This window comes from Hyla sarda, chromosome 1, assembly GCF_029499605.1.
Source record: "Hyla sarda isolate aHylSar1 chromosome 1, aHylSar1.hap1, whole genome shotgun sequence".
NCBI classification, from domain to species: domain Eukaryota; kingdom Metazoa; phylum Chordata; class Amphibia; order Anura; family Hylidae; genus Hyla; species Hyla sarda.
This window is the reverse complement of record NC_079189.1, coordinates 118,028,995-118,048,926: the sequence shown is the minus strand read 5'-3', so window position 1 is coordinate 118,048,926 and position 19,932 is coordinate 118,028,995.

Here is a 19,932-nt window from a genome sequence, read left to right as displayed (position 1 = left end):
AATAGAAGTAATTTACAAATCTGTTTAACTTTCTGGAGCCAGTTGATATAATTTTTTTTTTTTCCTGGATAACTCTTTTAAGGAAGTCTGAAATTAGTCTGCTGCTCTGTCCTCCCCTATGCTTTACACTGCAGCTCTGTGTCTGGATTGGCTGCCAGAGGTGAATATACTTGCTACAATTTCACCTGAATGTCAGAGCCTTGGTAGTAAACCACTGATGAGAAAAAGACACATAACTGGCACACATTCGGTAATAATAATAATTTCTTTATTGATCCTCAATCAATAATGATTCACTATAACGTATGATTGATCATGCAACATTATATACCATATATCAAGCCAAAATTAGAATTTTGGTTATTTGAATATTTGACAATTAGTATGGCGAATACTGCACAATGATACGTGATTTTACTTTTCTTAGTGTATAAGAGTGGTACCTTCTTTCTGCCTCTAGATGTCACTGTTGTATTTATTGTGCACAAAGGACTTGACCAGTGGATAGACCACGGCATCAAATCAGCAAGGTCATCGACGACTAAAACCATTGGAAATACAAGTGAAAATATTCATAGGGAAATAAGTTATTTCTTGTCCTGGGTAGTGCAGTCCAGACAATTGCTGTAGCGCTCCCCTCATAATTTCACCTGACTTATAACTACAGGTGAACTCATTGTTAGGTGCTATTTGCCAAACAAATAGCATTCTTCTGCATAATATGTAGTCACAAGAATCTTAGTGACCAACTAGTTGGTTGATGTGTCCACATACCCCACTGCATGTTGGATGAAAGGGGTAATTGCGCTCTGTTATTTTAGATGTGTGTGTTTCCCCCATTTTTCCTTCTTTGTTCAATAAAGTTAGTAATTATACTTTTTTAAATAGTGGTTGGGAAATAAGGCTATTGTGACCATCCAGGTGGTCCCTCGGTTAATTTTGGATAAATTAACCGGACAACCAATTGTCTCCTAGTTTTGGGTTATTTGCCAAACTCCACATTTTCTGCGCCATTAACCCCTTAATGACGAAGGACGTATATTTACGTCCTCCGCCGGCTCCCGCGATATGCCGCAGGGTCACGCGGTGTCCCTGCGTCATTTTGGGTCGGTCCCGGCGGCTATCAACGGCCGGGACCCGCGGCTAATAGAGATCAGTGTGTGCAGTGTTATAGGTCCCTATGGGACCTATAACACTGCAAAAAAAAAGTAAAAAAAACAAGTGTTAATAAAGATCATTTAACCCCTTCCCTAATAAAAGTTTGAATCACCCCCCTTTTCCCATCCCATAAAAAAAAATAAAACAGTGTAAATAAAAATAAACATATGTGGTATCGCCGCGTGCGTAAATGTCCGACCTATAAAAATATATTGTTAATTAAACCGCACGGTAAATGGTGTACACGTAAAAAAATTCCAAATTCCAAAACAGTTTATTTATACCAATAAAAAATGAATAAAAAGTGATCAAAAAGTCTGATCAAAACAAAAATTATACCGATAAAAATTTCAGATCATGGCACAAAAAATGAGCCCTCATACCGCCCTGTACGTGGAAAAATAAAAAAGTTATAGGGGTCAGAAGAGGACATTTTAAACGTATACATTTTCCTGCATGTAGTTATGATTTTTTCCAGAAGTATGACAATATCAAACCTATATAAGTAGGGGATCATTTTAATCATATGGACCTACAGAATAATGATAAGATGTCATTTTTACAGAAATATGCACTGCATAGAAACGGAAGCCCCCAAAAGTTGCAAAATGGCGTTTTTTTTTTCGATTTTGTCGTACAATGATTTTTTTTATCCGTTTCGCCGTGAATTTTTGGGTAAAATGACTAATCTCACTGCAAAGTAGAATTGGTGATGCAAAAAATAAACCATAATATGGATTTTTAGGTGGAAAATTGAAAGGGTTATGATTTTTAAAAGGTAAGGAGGAAAAATCCCTGGGGGGGGGCTGAGTCAATTCAGACCGGCGATTAGTGGCCATTCCTTGTCAGTCGGGCCACCGGTGACCCAGAAAAAAGGGTGATAGGTGGCGTCCGAGACGCCACCTATCACCCTTTACCAGCAGGAGTGTGGTGGCACAGGCAAGTCGGGGGTCCCTTACCTGTCCATCGGAGTAGGTGGGGGTCCCTGGCATCGATGTGGAGGGTCCTTGGAGTTGGCAGCATCGGCGGAGGACCCCGGGCGGCGGCGGCAGCAGCGTCCTCAGTGGCGGCGCAGGATACAGCAGGAGGTGAGTTGTTTGCCTCCTGCTGTTGCTAAGCAACAACTCCCAGCATGCACAGCCAAAGGGCATGCTGGGAGTTGTAGTTTTGCAACAGCTGGTGGCAAAACTACAACTCCCAGCATGCCCTTTGGCTGTTCGTGCATGCTGGGGATTGTAGTTTTGCAACAGCTGGAGGATCTTTTTTATATTGCATAACTACAGCTCCCAGCATGCCCTTCGTCTGTCAATGCATGCTGAGAGTCATAGTTTTGCAACAGCTGAAGGCACATTGGTTGCGAAACAGAGTTTTTTTTACCTAACTCAGTGTTTTGCAACCAGTGGGCCTCCAGCTGTTGCAAACTACAACTCCCAGCATGCACTGACAGACCGTACATGCTGGAAGTTGTAGTTTTGCAACAGTTGCAGGCACACTTGTTGTGAAACACAACAGTCAAGTAACAAACTGTGTTTTGCAACTAGTTTGCCTCCAGCTGTTGCACAACTGTAACTCCCAGCATGCACGGACAGCCAAAGGGCATGCTGAGAGTAGTACGTTTGCAACAGCTGGAGGTTTGCCGCCCCCCCCCCATGTGAATGCACAGGGTACATTCACACAGGCAGGGGTTTACAGTGAGTTTCCCATTGCAAGTTGGAGCTGTGGCAAATTTTCCGCCGCAGCTTAAACTCCCAGCGGGAAACTCGCTGTAAACCCCCGCCCGTGTGAATGTACTCTAAAATCACTACACTACACCTACACAAAATAAAAAGTTAAACACTACATATGCACATACCCCTACACAGGGACCCCCCCACCCAATAAAAAAAATGTCTTGTACGGCTCTGTGTCCAAAACGGAGCCTCCAGCTGTTGAAAATCAACTACTCCCAGTATTGCCTGACAGCCACTGACTATCAAGGCATGCTGGGAGTTTTGCAACATCTGGAGACACCCTGTTTGGGAAACACTGTTGTAGGGTATTTTGGTGGCAGATGCAAATCCCCAATTTAGGCCTCAAATGCGCATGGCACTCTCTCACTTTGGAGCCCTGTCGTATTTCAAGGCAACAGTTTGGTGCCACATACTTGGGAGAAATTGTGTTACAAATTTTGGGGGGCTTTTTCTCCTTTTACCCCTCAAGAAAAGGTAAAGTTGGGGTCTACACCAGCATGTTAGAGTAAATTTTTTTTCTTTTTTACACTAACATGCTGGTGTTGCCCCATACTTTAAATTTTCACAAGTGGTAAAAGGAAAATAAGGCCCCCAAAATTTGTAACGCAACGAGAGTGTACCATGTACATTTGAGGTCTAAATTGGTGATTTGCACAGGGGTGGCTGATTTTACAGCGGTTCTGACATAAACGCAAAAGAATAAATACCCACATGTAACCCCATTTTGGAAACTACACCCTTCATGGAAGTAACAAGGGGTATAGTGAGTCTTAACACCCCACAGGTGTTTGATGAATTTTCATTAAAGTTGGATGTGAAAAAAAAAAATTTCACTGGTGGTGTTACTCTACATTTTTCATTTTCACAAGGGAAAGTAGGAAAAAAAGCCCCCCAAAATTTGTAACCCCATTTCTTCTGAGTGTGAAAATACCCCATATGTGGATGCAAAGTGCTCTGCGGGCGAACTACAATGCTCAGAAGAGAAGGAGCTCCATTGGGCTTTTGGAAAGAGAATAGCCCTTATTTACTAAGAATGGAGTGTTTATCTTGGAGTGATTTCAGGTTTACTCTGTGTATTTTTCACTCTGATTTACTAATCTGCCGCACGTCAATTTAATTTTGTGTCGCATGCGTTGAAATTTGTCTTGCACGCTAAATTGTGTGAAAGGGAATGGCCATGATTGATAAGTATTTTTATTTTATTTTATTTTTTAATGATTGGGGCTGCCTTGATAAACTTATTTTTGGTTGTATTACACCCTGAAACCTGTTGAATTGTAATTGAAAAAACATTAAAGAAAATATTAGATTACAATAAATATAATCCTGATTGTGATGTCTTATGTACAAATTTTAATTATAAACAAACATTTTTATAAGTAATATAAATAGGTAATTAACAGATATAATTAAATACATTTCCAGGTCTATATTAAGGTTTTCAACATAAACACTCTATTTTAATTACTTTACCGACTGCTCAAAGGTGTAGGGTTTTGGTTTCAACAAACTCACATGTTTTTATGTGTATTTTCTCACACACTCGGAGTGATTTTTTTGTTTTATCGGGAACACACCCCTTTTTTCAAAAACCTTTTTGTGGGGTTTTAAAACCACTCGGAGAGATGCTGGTTCATGTCGGTAAAATGTGTCGCATAAAGTGTCGCACGAGCTGTGCAACACAATTTTAGTCGCACAACCCGACAAAAAGTGACGGGATTACCTTAGTAAATGAGGGCTAATGTGTCCGAAATTGAAGGCCCGCATGGTGCCAAAACAGTGGACCCCCCCACATGTGACCCCATTTTGAAAACTACACTCCTCACAGAATTTAAAAAGGGGTGCAGTGAGCACTTACACCCCACTGGTGTCTGACAGATTTTTACAACTGTGGTCCGTGAAAATGAAAAATTTTATTTTTAATTTGCATAGCCCACTGTTCCAGAGATCTGTCAAATGCAGTGTGGGGGGGTGTCACATGTGGGGGTCCACTGTTTTGGTACCACGGGGCTTTGTAAACGCACATGGCCCCCCGACTTCTATTCCAACCAAATTCTCTCTCCAAAAGCTCAATGGCGCTCCTTCTCTTCTGAGCATTGTAGTTCGCCCACATAGCACTTTACATCCACATATAGGGTATTTCCTTACTCAGAAGAAATGGTGTTACAAATTTTGGGGGGCTTTTTCTCCTATTACCCCTTGTGAAAATCTAAAATTTGGAGTAACACCAGCATTTTAGTGAAAAAAATCAAATTTTTCATTTTCACGTCCAACTTTAGCGGAAATTTTTCAAACAGCTGTGGGGTATAAAGGCTCACTGTAGCCATTGTTACTTGCCTTGAGGGGTGTAGTTTCCAAAATAGTAGGCCATATGTTTATTTATTTTTTATTTTTTTGTTGTTCTGGCACCATAGGGGCTTCCTAAATGAGACATGCCCCCCAAAAACCATTTCAGATAAAATCACTCTCCAAATTCCCATTGTTGCTCCTTCCCTTCTGAGCCCTCTACTGCACCCACCGAACACTTCACATACACATATGAGGTATTTCCTTACTCGAGAGAAATTGGGTTACACATTTTAGGGCTAGTTCTCTTCTTTTACCCCTTGTAAAAATTCAAAAACTGGATCTACAAGCATGTGAGTGTAAAAAAATGAAGATTTTGAATTTTCTCCTTCACTTTGCTGCTATTCCTGTGAAACACCTAAAGGGTTAACACAATTTCTGAATGTCATTTTGAATACTTTGAGGGGTGCAGGTTTTATAATGGGGTAATTTATGGGGTATTTCTAATATGAAGGCCCCTCAAATCCACTTAAGAACTGAACTGGTCCTTGAAAAATTCAGATTTTAAAAATGTTGTGAAAAATTGGAAAATTGCTGCTGAACTTTGAAGCCCTCTAATGTCTTCCAAAAGTAAAAACATGTCAACTTTATGATGCAAACATAAAGTAGACATATTGTACATGTGAATCAATATATAATATATTTGGGATGTCCATTTTCCTTATAAGAGAGTTTCAAAGTAATAAAAAATCTCGGAATCAGAATGAAAAGTAAAAGCATCCCAGAGTTATTAATGCTTAAAGTGACAGTGGTCAGATGTGCAAAAAAATGCTCTGGTCCTTAAGGTGAAAATGGGCTGGGTCCTTAAGGGGTTAAAACCCTCTTCTGGATTAACAAGATCTTTCAGGGAAGACTGACCTGCTGGATTGGAGGGACCCTTTGTGATCAGGAAATGAGTTGGCGGCAGGCTGGTAAATTCTAGACACAACTATCTTTTGCCACTCTAAAAAAAAAGATTTTTACCTGCCACCCACTCATAAGGTTCTGTCATTGGGAGTTAGACTTTTTGGATGAGGACTTGGGCTGATTGAACACAAATCCACTGCCCCTACGAGAAAACTTCCATCTACCTAACTGGTCTCTGCACTGACTGGTTTGGGAGGACTGAACAAAAAATTTACTCTCACACAGAATAGAGTAAAGCTTATTTTTAACCCCTTAAGGACTCAGGGTTTTTCAGTTTTTGCACTTTCGTTTTTTCCTCCTTACCTTTTAAAAATTATAACCCTTTCAATTTTCCACATAAAAATCCATATTATGGCTTATTTTTTGTGTCACCAATTCTACTGTGCAGTGACATTAGTCATTTTACCCAAAAATTCATGGCGAAACGGAAAAAAAAATCATTGTGAGACAAAATTTGAAGAAAAAACGCCATTTTGTAACTTTTGGGGGCTTCCGTTTCTACACAGTGCATATTTCGGTAAAAATGACACCTTATCTTTATTCTGTAGGTCCATACGGTTAAAATGATACCCTACTTATATAGGTTTGAGATTGTCGTACTTCTGGAAAAAATCATAACTACATGCAGGAAAATTTATACGTTTAAAAATGTCATCTTCTGACCCCTATAACTTTTTTATTTTTCCACGTACAGGGCGGTATGAGGACTAATTTTTTGCGCCGTGATCTGAAGTTTTTATCGGTACAATTTTTGTTTTGATCGGACTTTTTGATCACTTTTTATTCATTTTTAATGGTATAAAAAGTGGCCAAAAATACGCTTTTTTGGACTTTGGAATTTTTTTGCGCATACGCCATTGACCGTGCGGTTTAATTAATGATATATTTTTATAGTTCGGACATTTATGCATGCAGCGATACCACATATGTTTATTTTTTTTTTTATTTACACATTTTTTTTATGGGAAAAGGGGGGTGATTCAAACTTTTATTGGGGAAGGGGTTAAATGACCTTTATTAACACTTTTCTTTCTTTTTTTTTGCAGTGTTATAGGTCCCATAGGGACCTATAACACTGCACACACTGATCTCTCATGCTGATCACTGGCGTGTATTAACACACCTGTGATCAGTGTTATCGGCGCTTGACTGCTCCTGCCTGGATCTCAGGCACGGAGCAGTCATTCGTCGATCGGACACCAAGGAGGCAGGTAAGGGCCCTCCCGGTGTCCTGTAAGCTGTTTGGGACACGGCAATTTCACTGCGGCGGTCCCGAACAGCCTGACTGACTAGCCGGGATAGTTTCACTTTCACTTTAGAAGCGGCGGTCAGCTTTGGCCGCCGCTTCTAAAGGGTTTATACCGCACATTGCCGCGATCGGCGATGTGTGGTATTAGCCGCGGGTCCCGGCTGTTGATAAGCGCCGGGACCGATGCGATGTGATGCGGGGTTGCAGCGCGACCCCGCTTCATATCGCGGGAGCCGGCGCAGGACGTAAATATACATCCTGCGTCGTTAAAGGGTTAAAACTAATGTCTTCTGAACAATTTTTAAAACACAGGGCACGTCTGGCGGAATTTCAGAGAAAGTGCAGTAGCCCATAGCAACCAATCAGATTGCTTCTTTCATTTTTTTAAAAGGCTTCTGAAAAATGAAAGCTGGAATCTCATCGGTTGCTATGGGCAACTGCTCCACTCTTCCTTTACATATGTTTTAATAAATGTCCCCCAATGATTGTTTTGAATATCTGTGGTCAACTGGTCTATCCAAAGTAACATGGACACTAAATTATCCACAGTGTTTGGCCTAAGGGCTGCCCCTGCCGTTTCCAGACCCTATTAAATAAAAGCTCTGCCTTTTTTGTCCATGCGGTCTTTTAAAAACCCCAGGTCCTCAAATGACAAGGGTCCCTTCCTTGAGAATTTGGCAATTGCTACATCTATTTTAGGTAACCGATCCCAGAAACTAGTGACTGTATTGTCAAATGGATATTTCCTTTTGATGGCCACATGGATAAAAGCCATATCAGGGTTTTCTCACTCTCTTTTAGTCAACTAAGATACTGTTTATGGACTGTTTTTACTTCCAGGCGTTCAAACGTGATGTCTTGCATCAATCCGGGTTTCCTTGGTTCCTGCAAACTCTTGGCCTCCTGAACCACTTTGTGTTTCCAGGACATATTGTCCTCTGACACTTAAGAATCGTGTCGTGATCCTGACATTCTTCTACTAAACCCTAAGACCTTAGTGGTAGTTAGCTTACCTATACACACTGCACAATTAGGTTTGTCGTAAACCGTAGCTAGACTAGTTTTACATATGCTACACTTTGTTCCTCCTCTTTTTAGTCACTTTCTTTTACACCTTATCCTATAAATCTAACCAAAGCTTCAGTCAGGACACCTCATAATGTAAATTGGTACACTCACCCAGTCGACCACATCACTAACAAGTTGATTCTTTTAGCAGAATGGACTTGTTCAGAGGTGGAATGCCCACCACTGAAATTCCATAGTGTTCACTGTGCAGCGGAATCCCATTACCGTACTGCTGTACCGGAATTTCTGACTGAAATCCCAAGCGGAATTCTGATCAGAAATTGCATAGTGTGAACCTAGCCTAACAGTCTAAAGTTCTTTGCAGCAAACGGAGTTGATTAATTCCTTTTCAGACATATCCCATGCAGCTTCGACAGTGTTTCCCAAGCAGCGTGTCTCCAGCAGTTGCAAAACTACAACTCCCAGCATGCCCAGACAGACGACAGCTGTTTGCACACTAGTTGGAAAACACTAAGCTAAGAGCAGGAGGATAGAGAAATAAACCAGATGGTTTAGTGATCTACAAAAGCAATGGATTGTGGCTTACGCTGTGCTCACATGTTGCAGTTTTACAGAATTTTTCCACAATAATGAAACCTACGGAAAAAAACACGACACTTGTAGAGCAAGTTGCATAATCATTGTAAAATAGCAACAATTTTTCCGAAATTTTAGAAAGATTACAGCAAAAATGAAGTCAAAACGCATTAAAACCGCAACATGTGAAAAAAGTATAAAATCAGTTGTGAGGGGTACGAGGGTGAGGAAGAGAGAAAGTGATGTAGATAGCATCTTCTGAGGAGCTAGTCTAAATGCACACAGCTAAGGCCAAGTTCACATCTGCATCAGAACTCCATCGCAGAGTCCAGTCCAGAGAGACAGCAGAACTGGATGGTCCGTTGCACAACAGAAACTAACTTTCAATGGGGTCTGTTGGATTTCTGCCTGTTGTTCATTGTTTTGCTGGAGTCGAGTGGAGAAATAAAAAAAATGTATTTACTTAATATTTAGGGGTTTGCTGATATGTCTCCATATTCACCTTGTTTTAAATTTTCTGGCTGTTTTTCATGTCAGTTTAATATATCTCTTATGTTACTATATTTGTAAAAATATGTAAAGGGTTAATCCCACCTGACCACAACACCTGTGCTTAAGCGGGATTGCTCCACCTTTATATACCTGTGTTTTCCTTGCACTTGTTGTATGACTAAGAGCGCTTGGCGCTTGAAACGCGTAACCTCTGCTGTTCCTTGCATATCCTTTGAATAAAGACTGTTTTATTGCTATTGAAGCTGGATCCAACTCTACTTTCTTCTCTACATTCTCGGTGTTGTCCAGCACCTGGATCCGTGCTCCGGTTGTCCAGGCAGGGTGAGCTGGTTTGGACTTTCTGTTTCACTTTGTGGTACGCCAGCCTTCAACCTTGAGACGCTGATGTGGAATTCATCCCACCTGTTCTCACAATGTCCTCTACCAGCACTTGCTTGAAATCACGAGAGGACAGACAGGCACATACGGACAACATGTTGCAAGCCTTGGATGTTTTCAATCCGGACACACAGGAACTTGTGGATCTTAGGATGCACATGATGAACTTGGAGACTACTCTCTTACAAGAATGTCGCATATCACTGGATTTAGCATCACTCCAAAGATATGTCTCACAGGATATGATCCTACGAGGGCTAAGAATTAAGAAGTTCCCTACGACCATCTATTCAGAGCAATTCAAGGCTGAAAGGCAGGATCTCCTGTGCGACTTATCTATGCGTTTTGTCAAGCTCATTATCCGGCATGAACAGCAAACTCTCGAAGAGGTGAGAGAAAAGATTACTAAACTACATGTTACTAAATTTGCTGAACATGAACTGTTTAATGAACTTGATGCTACAATTAATGATAAGCTCACCCAGTTGGAGACATCTATTGCTGAAACGAAACAGATCAAATAACTTAGAGATCTGCAAGATTATAAATCCAATACAGTCTTCAACTGGCCACAGCTTACCCACAGATCTGACACTCCATGGTCTATTTTGAAAAAAATCATATACTAAAAATCGTTACAACAAAAATTCCAATAACAATAAACGTGGAGATGTACGGGTTAATTTTAGCTCGACAGAGCTTGAATCTTCGGACTCTGCTTCCGAACGAGGTGAAGTAATGAGGGACACTAACACTTCAAATGATATACCACCTGTTAAATCTATTGCACCCCGTTCACACCATGCATCCTCTTCAAAAAACACTGAGCGGGCCGCAAGCATCGAACCAGAAAGGCGCAGTCCCCAGTACCGCAGGAAGAAATGAGTCTTCCCATCTTGAATATTTCTGCCAAAATTCTTTCCATGCACCAGTTATCCGTATTGTCACGTGGACTTTCTTTTTCTCCTACCAGTCGATTTGATTTTTTTCGGACTTTGCTAGATGTTAACCGTTTTGTAAGGGGTATTACTTTGCGGAAGAATTTTGATGTTATCCGCAATTTGGATGATCTGTCTGTTGATAAGTCTAATGAGATAAAAATTTATGATACCAGCATTTCTGATATGGACTCAGATACATTGAATATTCAATCAAATAACGCACAGTCTGTACACATACCTACTACCAGATGTATTAACTCTTCATTTCAGGATTTGATAGTGGTTTCTCACTTAGACCAACTACATAATCGTGCTTCTGATGCTCCTGGCGAGAGTCCATCATTTCAAATTACTAATAAGAACTTTTATCCTGTATCTTCTAGAACACCCATCTTGGACTCTTTTCAGGAAGCAATAGAACGTGATCTTACGATTTTAGCCAGTTCTAGGTCTAATACTACATTTAATTTGACCCTACAGGAATGAGACGCTCTTGAGAGCTTGTCTATAGCCGATGATATTGTCATACGACAGGCCGATAAAGGCGGCGCTGTCTTCATCCTTGACAAAGGTTTATATCAACGTATTAATATGGACATGCTCTCAGACCGTGACACTTATCGTATACTCCAGTCAGACCCTACTCCTATTTTTAGAAAGCAAATTACAGAGCTTGTGAATCTTGGTAAAGCAGAGGGCTTTCTTTCACTTAAAGAGGCCGACTATATATTAGTAGAACATCCCATCATTCCCATTTTTCACTCTTTGCCCAAGATTAACAAGCTCTCCTTTCCCCCTCCTTGTAGGCCAATTGTGGCTGGTATTGGTTCTTTGAATGAAAATCTCTGTGCCTGGGTTGACACCCATTTACAACCTCTTATACCACAAATACCAGCACACATTCAAGACACAAAACATCTTTTATGTCAACTTGAAACACAAAAATGGCACTCTGACTAATCCTGGGTTACAGCTGACGTCACATCTCTTTACTCTGTCATTCCTCATAATCTAGCTATTGTAGCTTTGCAGTGGTTCCTATCGGTTTACTCATCATATTCTCCTGAATTATGTGAATTTGTGTGTGTTGCAGTTACCTTCCTTTTAGAACATAATTTTTTATGTTCGATGGAGGTTTCTTCCTCCAAATTACAGGAGCTTCAATGGGGGCCAAATTCTCCCCCTTGTTAGCTAATATTTTCATGTCCTGGTGGGAATCTACCTGCTTGTTTTCTCCTGACAACCCCTTTGCTGCTCGGTTGGTCTGGTACGGTCGCTACATCGATGACCTCTTATTTATATGGGGTCCTGGTGTAGCGACCGTACAAGATTTTTCATCCTATCTTAATTCTAATCATTGTAATTTATGCTTTACAGTTACCCACCATCAGCATATGGTCTAATTTTTAGACGTCAATTTACAAGGTGATCCCAGCACCCAAGTTATTTCTTCTACTACTTTTCGTAAAAGCACAGCAGTTAATTCGATCCTGTTTGCCTGCTCATGTCACCCACCGCAGGTTACTAAGAACCTGCCGGTGGGTGAGATGATTCGGGCGCGCAGGAACTGCTCCACTGATTCTGATTTCATCAAGGCTGACTCCATCAAAAAACGCCTGCTGTCCAGGGGCTACCCACGTTGGTCTCTTGACAGAGCTAAAAAGATTGCTCATGACAAAAAACGATTGGAACTTCTGCACAGACAAAATATCCACTTTACAAACTCTACTTCTTCCAATCCTTCTCCTGTCATCTTTACTACCCCTTACTGTACGGATTTTTCTACTATTTGCAAAATCATTCATTCACACATGCATATGATTCTATCTGATCCTTTATTCTACGCTGTCAAACAATCCGGATACCGATGCATAGCCAAACAGGCACCTACTATAGGTCAAAAAGTTTCTCCAAGTCTTTTCTTCAGTACCCGACCCTCACCTCCAATGTGGCTTTCTTATCCAGGATCATACCGGTGCGGCCATAACCGATGTATATGCTGTTCGGTGATGCATGTGACCAGAACTTTCACTTCTTATGCCAATAACAACAGTTTTTTGATAAAACAATATATCAATTGTAATACCACCTATGTGGTCTATCTGGTCTCATGCACTTCTTGCCGTTTACAGTATGTAGGCTGTACGATCAACCCGTTGAAGGTGAGGCTACGTAAACACCTCTCCGATATTCCCCATTTCTCTTCAAAAAAACGTCTCTGCAGTTTCTAAACACTGTGCAGAAAAACACCAGGGTAGTTTTGCTTCTCTCCAGTTTTCTGCTATTGAGAGGGTTTATCCATCTAAAAGAGGAGGTGACCACAGACAGAAACTTCTGAATAGAGAAATATTTTGGATCCTGAAACTTTCTACACGCACACCTTCTGGTCTAAACAGAAGACAAGAGGTCATACTGCATTATTGATAATTATGAAGTTTTGTGTCAGAATACTGACTTATTGGTCTATTACCTTCATTATTACCATTTATATTTACATAATTTTTATCTTTATTCATTCTAATTATTTATTTCTTGTATTTCTGACACATCTCTCCCATATACATATATTATTAGTATTGTTTTTGTAATGCTTTATTTTATTTTGATATCTTTCTGTATATTTGTCTGTGATTTGCGTTTTTCAATGTATAGTTGCTACATTGCATCCCCTACTATACATATTTATTTATTTATTCTATACATACATTTTCTTATACTTATTTACTTAATATTTAGGGGTTTGCTGATATGTCTCCATATTCGCCTTGTTTTAAATTTTCTGGCTGTTTTTCATGTCAGTTTAATATATCTCTTATGTTACTATATTTGTAAAAATATGTAAAGGGTTAATCCCACCTGACTACAACACCCGTGCTTAGGTGGGATTGCTCCACCTTTATATACCTGTGTTTTCCTTGCACTTGTTGTATGACTAAGAGCGCTTGGCGCTTGAAACGCGTAACCTCTGCTGTTCCCTGCATGTCCTTTGAATAAAGACTGTTTTATTGCTGTTGAAGCTAGATCCAACTCTACTCTTCTCTACATTCTCGGTGTTGTCCAGCACCTGGATCCGTGCTCCGGTTGTCCAGGCGGGGTGAGCTGGTTTGGACTTTCTGTTTCCCTTTGTGGATTATCCGTGCTCCCCACGCCAGCCTTCTACCTTGAGACGCTGATGTGGAATTCATCCCACCTGTTCTCACAATGTCCTCTACCAGCACTTGCTTGAAATCACAAGAAGACAGACAGGCACGTACGGACAACATGTTGCATGTTGGATGTTTTCAATCCGGACACACAGGAACTTGTGGATCTTAGGATGCACATGATGAACTTGGAGACTACTGTCTTACAAGAATCTTGCATATCACTGGATTTGGCATCGCTCCAAAGATATGTCTCACAGGATATGATCCCACGAGGGCTCAGAATTAAGAAGTTCCCTACGACCATCTATTCAGAACAATTCAAGGCTGAAAGGCAGGATCTCCTGTGCGACTCATCTATGCGTTTTGTCAAGCTCATTATCCGGCATGAACAGCAAAATCTCGAAGAGGTGAGAGAAAAGATTACTAAACTACAAGATAATGTTACTAAATTTGCTGAACATGAACTGTTTAATGAACTTGGTGCTACAATTAATGATTATAGAAATAGAAAAATCATCCAGCTCTCCACCGCCGCCTCAGTGCACGGACTCGTGCGGACACCACGAAGACGAACAGTAGAAAAGTAGAGCAATGTCCAGCACAAAGCACGATGCAAGATGGAAATTTATTGTAGATACACACAGCAAACAGCAACATGGATCATAGAGTAAAGTGACGCGTTTCAGCAACCTTGGTCGCCTTAGTCATACCAAGTATGTTGTATGACTAAGGCGACCAAGGTTGCTGAAACGCGTCACTTTACTCTATGATCCATGTTGCTGTTTGCTGTGTGTATCTACAATAAATTTCCATCTTGCATCGTGCTTTGTGCTGGACATTGCTCTACTTTTCTACAATTAATGATAAGCTCACCCAGTTGGAGACATCTATTGCTGAAACGAAACAGATCAAATACCTTAGAGATCTGCAAGATTATAAATCCAATACAGTCTTCGACTAAGAGTGCTTGGCGCTTGAAACGCGTAACCTCTGCTGTTCCTTGCATGTCCTTTGAATAAAGACTGTTTTATTGCTATTGAAGCTGGATCCAACTCTACTTTCTTCTCTACATTCTCGGTGTTGTCCAGCACTTGGATCCGTGCTCCGGTTGTCCAGGCGGGGTGAACTGGTTTGGACTTTCTGAGAAATAAAAATGACCCATAGTAATTTATTCTCTGCTCAACTTCCATAATTTGATAGGAATCTGCAAATGGAGCTCCAAAGCAGATGTGAACAAGCCCTAAAATGTAGCACAAAATAATGAACATGGTAAATGGTTGAAAGCAGGCAGTAAAGGAAGTAAAGGCGTGCAAAATATATTTGACTTACATTTCGGTGATTAGTTCCCTCCTGGTCCAGCACTGCCCCAATTCAGATACATGCACACAGGTTTTTTTCTGGCATTTTTTGAAAAAATGCTACTGCACTTTTTGAGCCAAAGCCAGAAGTTTATTTAAAATGAATATGGGAAATATAAAGCAAGGACTTATCCTTCTCCTTCCTACTGGATCCACTTCTGATTTTGGCTCAAAAACTTCAGTGGCAGTTCCCCCCCCCTCCCCCAAAAAAAAAAAAAAAACACCAGAAAAAAAAAAAAAACAGGCAAACCAGCCTTAAAGGGGTTATCTGGTGGGGGAGCTGGATAAATTCAGTTACCTCCATTGTCATGCTCTGGTCCTAAGCTGCGATCCTCTTCTTGAGCTGCAGCGTGACACCTTAGTGATGTCCTCCCCTGGCCAGTAATTGGCAGAGCGGCAGTATGACACCTAGGGCCCAAATGTCATGCTTTCTCTTAGGAAAAGGATAGCAGCTGGGGACAGAAGCAGACACCGGAAGCACTGCAGGAGCACTGGAGGTATTTAAAGGTTTATTTTTTTTATATACTATAGTATTATGATTCTTATAGAATATATAAAACATAACTCACCTCTCACAGCACTCCCCTGCAGCTCCTAAAAAGTTGTGCTCACCCAGGGATCTGGGACATGTGCAGAGGGTGCAACCGTGATCATCCCTCTGGCTCAGCCCACTCCTAAATACATTTATGATATCTGTTGTGGGCATACATTAGACATATATCTTGGGGACTTCCCTTGACATATACGTCTAATATACACTGCTAGCACAGTGTGGATCTATCCTTATTTGAGACCTATAGCATTACCACTGTGTGAACACAACCTAACAAAATGTATCAGTAACAGAAGCAGTCAATACTACCTGTGTGTAAATATTCCACATCAAACTCAGCACATTATCTGCTGTGCATAGTTTGGTGCTGATATTCCACTTAAGGGTTTTTAACAGAAAAAAACTTTTTGTATTTTTCTGCCATTTTTTTATTTGTACGGATACCCCCCTTTTCAGTGCATTCAGCTCACCGAGTGTAAGGAAATAGTTGGTGATGCATAGTATCACTACTTACCTCCACCAGCCATATGGTATACAGTGATGCATAGTGCACTGCTGTATACTATACCAAAACCTGGACTCTCCTCACTTTACTAATAGGACTCTCTGTTCCTAGCAAGGCCGAGCTGTGCCATTGGGGGGGGGGGGGGGTACCCCACACTTATTTTTTAATAACAAAAAAAGAAGCATGGCAGTCCCCCTATTTTCACAATCAGCAAGATACTAAACAAGCAGCAGCAGCCTGATGTTACCAGCTTGTGAACGCCCAGGTCCCGGAGCACTAATTGTGATGCTCTGGGCCTGACAGTACCTGGCACTTCCTGGTGCATCTATGCTAGTGGGTACCAGGGTAATAATGGGGGGAAAGCTGTTTTGGAGGCTAACAGTAAGCCCCGGCTTACTAATGGACTCTGTCAATGAGATGGCTTCCACTACCAAGCCTTTAAAGTAAGTTAAAAAAAAAAAAAAAAAAACAGAGCCTGAGCCTATTTCTATTCTGACAGCTTCATCTGTAGTCCTGCATTCATCACTAGACCAAGAGGCCAGACAGCTACAGACCAAGAGGCCAGACAGCTTCATCTGTAGTGACCATGACTTCATCACTAGATGCAGGGCTACAGACAAAGAGGCCTGACAGGAACCTTTAAAGGGGTTATCCAGGAATAGAAAAACGCACTTATGTCTTTCAAAAACTAGTGATAGGCGCCATGAAGCCAGAACTATGGCGCATGACCATAGAGGCCACCGATGGGCTGCAGCGGTTTTGTCAAAAGTTTTTTGCAAACTCATGTACCTTGTAAATTACATCATTTACAGATGGATAAGATTTAAAATCAGAAGGTCATCCAGATATTGCTTGCAGTTTTTTGAGCCAAAGCAAGAAGTGTATTCAAAAGGAATGGGGAATATAAAGGAAGGACTTATACTTCTGCTGGATCCAATTCTAGCTTTGGCTTTTTTGAGTACCCATTCTGGTGAGCATCGAGCTTGTGGTCCCCCGTGAGGAGAGCCACCATCTGTTCCAGCCCCTGCCTCTTAGCACCACCGCCCCCCCCACCCCCCGACTGTTTTACTCTGTGTGGAACTGCAAATGTTTCATTTAATCAGTTATAGTTCATTGTTATCACTCCAAACTGTTTCATTGGATTCTTGTGGTAATTTCAGAGGTAAAATATGACGACGACTAGAGAGGATTGAATTTTTTTTTATTAGATTTGTCCGATTTGATTCGCTCATCTCTATTGAGATGGAGGGCAAGTCTGGTGGCAGCAGCCGTGGTAATTCCAGCTCCAATAGTATAAAATTTGCTGCAGTGTATAAGTTGCTGTAGTGAAAAAGCTCGTACTTGTATCTTAAAATCGAGCTGGTGGTCTGCCGTGAGGCCAGCTACTGCCTGTCCCAGCCCCTGCCTCTCAGCGCACCCCCGTGCTCATGACTGAGTGCCCACTTCAAAAGGGAGGGACTGCCTCCCCAACAACTTGGACAGGAGCACATTTAGCTTCTGTGCCATTGGATAAGTGGGCACATAAAGCTAGAAGTGGATGCAGTGAGAAAGCTTGTACTTGTATCTTAAAATCGAGCGGGCGATCCCCCGCCAGGGGAGGTACCACCTGTTCCAGCCTCCTCCTCTCAGCGCCCCTCCCCCCCTGTCTGTGAAAGTGCAAATGTTTCATTCAATCAGTTATGGTTCATTGTTATAGCTCCAACCTGTTTGATTGGATTATTGTGGAAATTCCAGAGGTAATATATGATGTCGACGACCATAGGGCCTCAGTCTTGAAAAGATTCCATCAATTTTTTAAAATTTAAATTAAAGACTTTGATTAGATTCACAAGTTTAATGTCCCGGGTGCTTGAAGCGTTTACTTTGAACTAATACTGTATAACCACAAAACCCAATATAACAAGGAGTCACATTACGGAATAATGACAGAGCCTAGAGGTGGCAGCAGCCTGACAAAACCATAGGGCCTCACAATAGAAAAGATTAAAGATATTATTAAAAATTTAAATAGAAAATTTTAAGTTTAAAAAGTTTAATTTAAAGGGGTACTCCGGTGGAAAACTGTTTTATTTTAACTCAACTGGTGCCAGAAAGCTAAACAGATTTGTAAATTACTTCTATTAAAAAATATTAATCCTTCCAGTACTTATTAGCTGCTGAATACTACAGAGGAAATTATTTTCTTTTTGGAACACAGTGCTCTCTGCTGAATTATGAGCACAGTGCTCTCTGCTGACATCTCTGTCCATTTTAGGAACTGACCAGAGCAGCATATGTTTGCTATGGGGATTTTCTCCTACTCTGGACAGTTCTTAAAATGGACAGAGATGTCAGCAGAGAGCACTGTGCTCGTGATGTCAGCAGAGAGCTCTGTGTTCAAAAAGAAAATAATTTCCTCTGTAGTATTCAGCAGCTAATAAGTACTGGAAGGATTACATTTTTTTATAGAAGTAATTTACAAATCTGTTTAACTTTCTGACACCAGTTGATTAAAAAAAAAAAAGTTTTCCACCGGAGTACCCCTTTAAGGTGCCAACAGCATAAGGAGACCATTTGGAGGTGGCAGCAGCATGAGGAGACCCTAATCTGGCAGAATGACACAGCCTGGAATTTGCAGCAGCAAGAGGAAACCATATAGTAGCTGAACAACCCAGCCTGGAGGTGGCAACAACATGACGATAATTTAAAATACAGGGTGGGCCATTTATATGGATACACCTTAACCTGTTAAGGACCAAGGGCGTAAACTTACGCCCCTAGTCCCGCTCCCGTGATATAACGTGGGGTTACACGGTAACCCTGCATCATATCACGGCGGGCCCGGCATCATAGTGAAGCCGGGACCCGCAGCTAATAGCGCGCGGCACTGATCACGGTACCGCGCCCTATTAACCCTTTAGCCGCGCGCTCAAAGCTGAGCCGTGCGGCTAACAGTGAAAGTGAAATGTGCCGGTAAAATGTCCGCGGTATAAAATGTCCGCGACATCCCGAACAGCTGTACTGCAGGAGGAAGGTCTCTTACCTTCCTTCCTGCAGTCCGATCGCCGAATGAATGCTTCAAGCCTGAGATCCAGGCTTGAGCATTCAATCGCCGAAAACACTGATTGATGCATCAATCAGTGGTAAAGATCAGTACATGCCATGTTATAGCCCCCCCTGGGGGCTATAATATGGCATAAGAAAAGTGTAAAAAAATCATTAAGCCTTTCAATGATCCCTTCCCCTAATAAAAGTTTGAATCACCTGGCATTTCCAAGAATAAAAAAAAAAAAAACTGTGTAAATAAAAATAAAAATAAACATATGTGGTATCGCCGCGTTCAGAAATGTCCGAATTATAAAAATATACTGCTTTTTCAACCGCACGTTCAATGGCATACGCGCAAAAAATTCCAAACTCCAAAATAGCGTATTTTTGGTTACTTTTTATATCATGAAAAGATGAATAAAAAGCGATCAAAAATGGTACCAACAAAAACTTCAGATCACGGTGCAAAAAATGAGCCCTCATAGCCCCCTGAACATGGAAAAATAAAAAAGTTATA